We start from the raw sequence: 9,702 nt of genomic DNA, 5'->3' as shown, positions 1-9,702 counted from the left end.
GCGAAAAAAAATCAACAAGATGTAAATGAATGAACTTTATAGCCAAACAATGTCGCGTGTGACGCATATACCTGAATAATAATAATATATTATTATTATTATTATTATTATTACTACATGGGTAATAATAAGCGTTGAAAACACCAATATGGAGTGTATATCTATACACGTCACACGTGGAAAAGTTAGTAACTTGCTAAAGGTCGGTCGTTTAGCATGGGCACTCCAGTTTTGTCTCCCTCTAAAACGGACTGATACTGTGTAAGTGAAGACTTGAAAGTAAAAATGTAACTGATGATTTCGGACATGTAGGTCATGCATAAATGTTATTGCTATTAATCATTTAGAAAATGGGGAAAATGTGACAACTGAAGTAGAATATAAATGATTTGAACCCGAGACTGTCGTGTACCTCGTACAATGCACCTACTGCTGAAGATTAGCGTAGTAATGATGTCTTTGATCTTCAGCTCATGTAGCCGAGAGCAAAAGACAGAAGGAATACATTGTTGCAAGGTTCATACCCGTTTCTGCGGTAGACTGCCGTGATTAATTTTTATGCGGTCTTACACAAAGTAGGCGTATTAAGTATTGGAGAAAGCTCTAATCAATCATGAGGAGGTTTTTTTTTTTTTTTTTTTGGCAACTGCCTGAAACCAGATCTTGAACGGAAACAATTCTTTCAAATTCATAATCATGAGATCAAGAAGCACCAGAAAATGCCTTTGTTTCATCAATTTAAAGGGCTTTTAGTTGAACTTCTTTTGCGCTGTTGTCATATTGGTCAGGCAAAGTCTAATTTACATGTTTCATAATATTACATAACTTCCTGTTATGTAATATTAATTGTTCGTATAGGGTGATTATGTAGACCAAATATGAAGCTAGTCATGAAGATAAACTGAAAGGTTTTCAACTAAACCCAATGTCGCCGCCACTGCATGTAACCAAGGCCACAACATTGTTGATATGCAATATTTCAGACCATGTGAAAGCTCCTCGTAAAGCTGCAGCCTGCCAATAAATTTGGTGGTTATTAATAATTAGTAATACTAGAGAATAACTGGAACGATTTCAAAAGGGTATGACGCAGAAAATAAGCAGTACCTTAAAGAAAAATTGCTATCGACAATCCGGTCATAGCGCCGAAGATACTAGCCTTCAGCACATGTTTCTGTTACCGGTAGCTATATATTCCTATATCTGAACAAACGGGAATGAAAAGAGTTACAATCGCTATATTGTACGCCTCTTCCTCCACTGTTAGCTGGCTTGCAGCCACTATGGTTGATTGATTCCCCTGGGTCACACCCGGATGCCCTGACACCTACAGACACTGTCACGCTCACCGCACCGTGCGGTCCACAATCATCCTACTTCGCACAATTACCACGACAACCATATTATCGGCTTCCTGTAACTAATATTAGAGACAAACATGGCATCGTTTGCCGTGGGAGGCAGAGTTGTCAACAAAGTGACCATGCGCATAATAGATATAATTAAAGATGCATGAGGTAAATTGCTTGCAATAAGTGGTGGAACAGTTTTTATTGGTGGCATAACTTTCATACACCAACAACAGAATGATTACATTTCACATTGCGATGACCAAGTTGATAAAGTGCACGTATGCAGAAGAATCCGAATCGATCAGTTGTGAGTCACAGACAGAAGGCTGTAAAATTGGCACGTCTTTGTACGTCTTTGTTTGACAGTGCACATCAATATAAGAGCAGTTCACATTTCAGCACAGATAGAATATTAACACTAAAGACGACAAAAATGGTACACTTCTTTTTCTTTCCACATGTGTGATAACAGTTCCTGCCATAGCTTCCGAGTCAGGCTGGGGTACATTGCTACATATACACATGTACTGTTTTGGTGAACATATACTGGCGAGATTCTACGCGGTTGTCGTCGCACATGTAAGAAATTAAATTTACTCTCAAGCCCCTAAACCTTTTCGCGGACATAGATTGTGCCTTGACTTGTGGAAGCAGAATTCACAAAAATCTTGTAAAACGCTGAAAGAGAAAAATCAACGAAACTAGAGCGTCCATATCACTGGATAAACTTTGCTTGAGTCTGTGACTAAAGGTCGACAGGAACCCCTTTTTTCGAGAAAAATATCATAGTCTCGAGTTCGAACTTTCTATCGCTAAAGGTAAAAAAAAGTCCTGTATCATGTGACCTGTCAGAAATGTTACAGGCATCTGTTTTAATTACATTTACTTTAACATGGACGCCGTAAAAAAAGTTTCACAAAATGTCATTTAGAGTAGGCGAACGATGGAGAAAATTGAGGAGTTTGTGAACTTAAAAAGTTCCAGAAGGAAGATGTGTCATTTGTTTCTCCGGAACACTGTGAGATTGTTGATCGATACATTAATGTTAAGAAAGGTTGCCTAACATTTGTGCTAAGTCACATGATACAATAGGACTGTTTTTACCTTTAGCGACCAGAGTTCGAAATCGAAACAGTGACCATGTAAACTGTAAGGATCACTATCTCGACACAGGCACTCGGTGGGTTCCGTATTGTGGAATGTTCTTTTGTCGACTAGTTATTGGCGATATGACTATACTAACACTGAATGAGCCTCCATCTACTTTCTGCTAACTGTAAGTTAGCAGAATTGTTGGCATCATTCTGGCAGGCTGGCATATTTGTGCTGGTCTTTACTTTCACAGGAGACACACAAAAAGTGCCTAAGGTGACAGGTGGCAGGATTTTGACACTACTCCAAGGACAGTATAGTGACATCAAAATATGGGAGAGACGATGCCGTCTAGTAGGGACTAAATATGCCGTATAACTTAGTATACCGAAATAAGTTTTAAATTATTTAGGCGGTATGAAACCAAGTCACCTTTCCCTTGAGCATTTATAATTCATTAAATCAGTCTAAGGATTGTTTAACAGACATTCTTATGTCCATGGCCATACGTGGAAAGGTCTTCCAGCAACCTGCGGACGGTCGTGGGTTTCCCCCGGGATGTGCCCGGTTTCCTCCTACCATAATGCTGGCGGCCGTCGTATACGTGAAATATTCTTGAGTTACGGCGTAAAACACCAATCAAATAAATAAATAAATAAATAAATAAATATACCAATGGATGCAGAATGGACGTTCCACGTCATTAACAGCAAACCAATTATCAAAAAAACCCAAGAATTCAGAAAATATAATGGAAATATAAGAAATGATCAAAGAAAGGTATGCTGTCAACAGCTTTCAGTGTTGCTGGAAAGAAGGCTAGGACTGATCTAAGGGTGTAAATGTGATCAGTATCAAAACTGCATATCATCCTAGTTTATCAGTTATCGTTAATCCAAAATAGGATCTCATTTGCGCATTGATTGCAACTGTTGATATATTGATATCGAACATGGCGATTATAATAAACATATCCAGGGGGAAGCTTGGCATAATTGTATTCTACTAAGATATGGTTCCCTCCCGCCACGACTGGGTCCCGGGTCAGCCTTATTTATCAGACATCAAATTATACTGGTCTCAGGCCGTGGTTTGTGATATGTATATCTTCACAGTTGGCAACAGTGTGGGTTAAAAGACAGCTGCTAATCAGACAGGCCACGAGCGTTGTCTTAGGGTTGAATTGCGGTAGAGCACTGACGGATATTAGTTAGGAGTAACCGGTTTGCGTTGCTCTTTTCGGGTGTAGATCTGCTGACAAAGACGTTGTGGAGACGAGCAGATGTCAAACTGTGCCAGTTCCTCCGAATGACGTGTGACTATACACTGTAAAAACTACTCTGTTAAAATGACAGAATACGGTGTAAGTTTTCTGAGTTATGCTATAGAACAGTGAAATGTTATTATTACGTACTCTTACATTACATATGGCAGGTTTGTTCTGTCATTCAAACGGAATATCTTTGTTGGTGTAAAAGGGTACTGCTTTTTACAAAACGTAATATTATGTTGCAGTAACATTATGCGACACCATCATTGCATTATTGCAGGATGGAACATCGAAAATTGTCGTCTCAAGACCGGTAATGTACACCAACGCTTTCGAGCCGACAATTACACCAAATGTCTCGGGTCGACAAACACACCAACTGTCTTGGGCCGAAAGGTACACCAACCGTTTTGGGCCGACGAGTACACCAACGGCCTTGAGTCGACAAGTGCTCCAACTTTCTCGAGCCAACAGTCGACAGTTACCAGTAACTTATATATTGCATTGATGTTGCTGCAGCGATGACGTTAGTGGGTGCAAAATGTGAACATCTGAACTGGGCCGAGTACGTATGTTGAGCAAAGTCTGAACACTAGATATATTACGAGTTCAGGGAGGAAATTGATGGGCTTGGCCGGTGGGCTCACGGTTTCAGAGGACGCACAAACATCTATAACGACCCCAGTCCAATATATTTATTTATTTATTTATTTATTTATTTATTTATTTATTTCATTGGCTATTTACGCCAAGAATATTTCACTTATACGACGGCGGCCAGCATTATGGTGGGAGGAATAGCCCAATATAACAAGACGTTATTAGTGCATTGTATCTAGTCTTGCATGGATTAGCTCTGTACAAGGTGCCTGTATCATGTCGTGCAAATATGCATTGAGTACAATCTGCAGTGACGAAATACGGTGATATTAAGGCACCGCACTGCTTTAACACTAACAGCCTCATGAACGCGCCAAATTCCTCATTTCTTGATTCCATTCATGCATGTAGCGCTGACCGCCAGGTATAATTAAAAGGCCAAGAGATCATTGACCAGTAATTTTCTCGAACTAACAAGTCATTCTCTGCACTCCTTTCTTGCATAGCCCTGCCGACCATGTTTCTGATGTCTACGTCTGATAACACTGGAAACGCAATCTTTCAAGACGCTTGACTGGAAAATGGCGAAACTGAACCATGCAGCTATTGCTTTGATACTGCTGAAATCTGACACAGTTCCGCTATAAATGGGGTTAAATAAAGGTATGTTCAGCTGTTTCTCTTGGCTGAATTTGTTGATGCCACTGCGCTATTTTGATGAAGCTATTCCACTGAGGCCTTGATGGTCTTTCGATTCGGAAAAAGTCGTTCTGTTTCCGTTCAGACTATGGTGCAATTCCCTCAATATCATGGTTCTATTCCGTCTAGATCTGAGTGCATTTCGGTTTAGGCTATGGTGTTACTCCTTCCCGGCCACTGAGCTTCTACGCTGAGGTTCCATACATATATTTCCGTGAGAGGCGTAGCTTATACAGTCTTAATTTAAACATTGCGGTGAACATTTATAAGAAAGAATCTTGGCACACGTAAAATTTTGAAGAGGCTTTGATTTATAGGATGCGTGACTGTAAATTGCATGTGTCAGACCTCATGGTGATATGTTTCCCGGTTAACAAATGTTCACATTTACATGACCTGACCTTTTTTATCTTTGCAGAGATGTTAAGCACACTTTCCGCTCTGTAACCATTACGTATGGCACTTTGTCATTATAAATCTATAACACTTAAATTAGACAAAGCGCTACGCGCCCCCAAGAGCTCTCAGGATAGGCAAAAACCTAACAGCGTCTTAAACCTGGCTATCCGTCTTCTTCGTGTGACTCAACACTTCCGGGGTTTTCATTGTAAAATGGTTGCTGTGTTATTTATGATCTGTCTTGTCTTCATTAAATGCAGCGAGGTGTTGGCTGCACGAAATCCCACATAATCTCGTGTTGTGTTTGCCAGATGTTAGCAGGCTACCCACAGGAATTTAACTCTTTGTTTAACCTGGAGCCTGGATGACCAAGGTGTACAACGACGGGTGCAGTGCTATCGTCTAGATCTAATCCAATAAGCGCTTGCCCTATTCTTCTCACACCAGTCGAGACGCTCGGATTGATATCTGTCTTTAATGGCGTGCAGCGCTGAGAGATCTAGCTTTAAGAGAAATGTCACACAGACCGCCTTCCCAAGGGGAAACGGTAAGTCAGGTACAAAATGAGTTTTCTTATCCGATCTGAAGTTGTGTTGTTTTACTCCACGGCTATAGTGGTCCTATATATAAGAATTCTACTAACGGTTTCAGTCGCGAATCGTCATAGGGAAAAGGAAAGAAAAGAATTTTTATTTTAGCAAATAAATATTGCATGACTATTAAGTCTCCACATTCACTCTATTGACGCCCAGACTATTGGAGGACATAGATAAGTCCTGACGTTTTTTTATCTGCCGGAAATCTATCATATTTAAGTTTGTTCATGCATCTGCTTCCTTAATTTCTTATACTTGGATAAGTAAAACTATATACAGAAAAAATTTACACGACTATATCTATTTCACAAACATTCTATACATGAACAGTTTAGTTGCTTGCATACATAATGGAGAAGGCTTCAAACTCATTAAGGGTTTCTTTTGTGCTGAATATATTAGCAATTTCATCACAACATAAGTGCGATACCAACGTAACATGGAACGACCAACCGCACTGTAGACATTTAAAGTTGTATGCATGGAGACTATTAACAAGTTTCGATTTTAACTTAGGCCCTCACAAGAGGGTGGAAATTAAGTACCGAGCTGCTGATTGGGGTTTGCTTCATTTCCGCAGCTAGTGAGGCGAGGACATATGGCCTAAGGCTTGTAGCCTCACGAAACTAACGAGCAAGATGGTACAGCCTGACTCATTATGTACCAACGGCGTCCAGCGGTGAGAGAGAATAGTTCCAAATATAAAGTGAAGGTCAGGAGGTGCAACAGGGCACACATGCTTAGTGACAAGACCGGGAACTGGTTCAACAGAGCTGTTATTTACGTTAATGGTATAGACATGCTTAGTGAAAGGATCGGGAGCTGGTTCGACAGTGCTGTTATTTGCGTTAGTGGTATAGACGTGCTTAGTGAAAGGAGCGGGAGTTGGTTCAACAGAGCTGTCATTTACGTTAGTGGTATAGACGTGCTTAGTGAAAGGACCGGGAGTTGGTTCAACAGAGCTGTTATTTACGTTAGTGGTATAACGTGTTTAGTGAAAGGATCAGGAGTTGGTTCGACAGAGCTGTTATTTACGTTAGTGGTATAACGTGTTTAGTGAAAGGATCAGGAGTTGGTTCGACAGTGCTGTTGCTTACGTTAGTAGCATAGACACGCTTAGTGAAAGGACCAGGAGCTGGTGCTACAGAACTGTTGTTTACCTCAGTTGTATGGACATACTTAATGGACCGAGAGTTTGTTCAGCGCAGCTGATGTTCACCTTAGTGGTATAGTTAGAACTGATTCAATACACATATTACCTGTTCAGTTGGATGTTGAATAAAGCAGTTAATTATTTAGTGTGCAGTTTTTAATTTAATGCTTTCAATATCTGTGTTGTGTCATCATGGTTTCGTGGGTTGTCAAAAGAAAACTGAATTCCGTGAGTAGATCACCGACCTTGACGAAGCTACTACGGTAAGGAACTTTCCCATGTGACATATCCACCATATTGGTGGAAGACAAGTGGTCCTCAACGCATGTCGGACTCTGTAAACGGCCAAACGAGCGTCGTCGACGTGATAGATACCAAGTTTCTACACGCTTACATGTGAAAGAAATTTCCGATCCAAGGCGATGGACACAACAACGATCGATGTCCACTAAAGACGAGAGAGTGGTAAGCTTACACGCGTGTACCTTTCGTTTGTGCTCACACGTAAGCACAACAGATCTATGGAACGACAATGTTGCTACCGTTGTTGTTGTTTTTGCTGTTGGAGATCGTGCTCTTCTAGTTCTTGGTCGTATAGTGCATTTTTTAAACCCGCATGCGTCGATGCTTGCGACTCTTTGTCCCATTCAGAGGTTTATCCTAACTGTTCACGCCAAGGCCAAGATTATAACATGGAGCCACCATCCCTTATTACAAAGTCTACCACCCTTATTACAAAACATATCACCCCCTATTAACATGTCACCACTCGTTATCACCATGTCTACCACCCTTATTACAAATTTTGCCACCCTTATTCCAAAGTCTACCACCCCTTACTTGTCATGTCTACCACCCCTTATTTGTCGTGTCTACCACTCATTACTAATTCAACCAACCCTTCTCACTGTGTCTGCCTTCCCATACTTCTCATTATGTCTGCCACCCCTTACTTGTCATGTCTACCACCCTTATTACAAACTTTACCACTCTTATTATCAAGTCTACCACCCCTTACTTGTAATGTCAACCACCCTTATTACAAACTCTACCACTCTTATTACCAAGTCTACCATCCTTATTACAAACTTTACCACTCTTATTACCAAGTCTACCACCCCTTACTTGTCATGTATACCACACTTATTGCAAAGTCTATCGCCTTTTATTTCCTTGTCTAGTACGCCTTATTGTCATATATACTATCCCTTATTCGTATGTCTACCACCCCTTATTACAAAGTCTATCACCCCTTATTACGAAGTCTACCAGCCCTTACTCCCATGTCTACCTCCTCTTATTACAAAGTCTACCAAGTCGTATTAGCATGTCTATCACCTCATATTAGCATGTCTACCACCCTTTATTAAAATGACTACCACCCCTTATTACTATGTCTACTGCCCCTTAATTGTCATGTCAACCACCCCATATTACTGTTTCTAGCACTCCTTATTACCATTTCTACCAGCCATGTCTACCACCCTTATTACATGTTTACCACCCCTTTTTACAAAATCTACCAACCTTATCACTATGTCTATGACCCTTTATTACTTTGTCTGCCACTCAGTATTACCATTTCTACCCCTCCTTATTACCATGTCTACCCCCTTAATTACCATGGTTTAAGCGAATGTTGACCAAGGAATTGCTCATACAGTGCAGGCTACACATAACACTTTTAGGAATCGTTCTTTAATGGAGACAGTTCAGTTGGTAAGCACACACATACTTTAGCACCCTCTAATGAAACACACATTATAGACCTTTGTCATTTCAAAGATCTATAGTATAATATTCAAACTGTGCCATCGTTATTTAACAGTTCGTTTAATTACTAGTGTTTCCTTAGCTTTCTATTCTTTCGTAAGATCCGATTATGCAAATGCCATCAACAATTTTATGATGTGATCTTTTTCATTTCTAGGGCAAGACAAAATCCTCGAACTATTCAGATGAATCCGCTTAATAAAATCTACACGTGTGTATCTTCGGCTCAGTTCGTCTTCCTGTTGTTCCCTCATCTACTAAAAAAAAGCCCTAAGACAAAGAGAGTTAAAACGAAACGTCACTGTCAGTGTGATCCAAATCTTTTATTTCATCTCTCCGACCAGGCAAAAGTGTATATTTTCTCATCTTTTTATGTTATATAAAACCACAAAGCGCTAATCTTACCACCAAAGATCTTTAAATGTTTCCGGTATGTTCTACATTTAAAAACAAATTTAGAAAGCAATCAAAATCTGCCAAATTAAACCGTATTTGAGTGACATAAATGCCAGCTTAGACCGTTATTTAATGAAATGTATGGTATAAAAGTAGTGCGAATATCTACAGAACGCACGCGTACTTGTGGGCTTCCTTTGTTTTCAAGGTCATTCCTTGAAAAGGATTCGAACTGTTTCAGAAAGGTAAAAAATGTCCAGCTGTATCATGTGATCTGTCAAAAATGTGAGGCAATTATTTTGGGTCACATTTACTATAACGTGGGTGTCTGAAAAGTTTCACAAAAAGACACTTAGAGTAGACGAACGTGGA

This window comes from Liolophura sinensis, chromosome 9, assembly GCF_032854445.1.
Source record: "Liolophura sinensis isolate JHLJ2023 chromosome 9, CUHK_Ljap_v2, whole genome shotgun sequence".
NCBI lineage: Eukaryota > Metazoa > Mollusca > Polyplacophora > Chitonida > Chitonidae > Liolophura > Liolophura sinensis.
Note: the sequence above shows the minus strand (reverse complement) of the source record.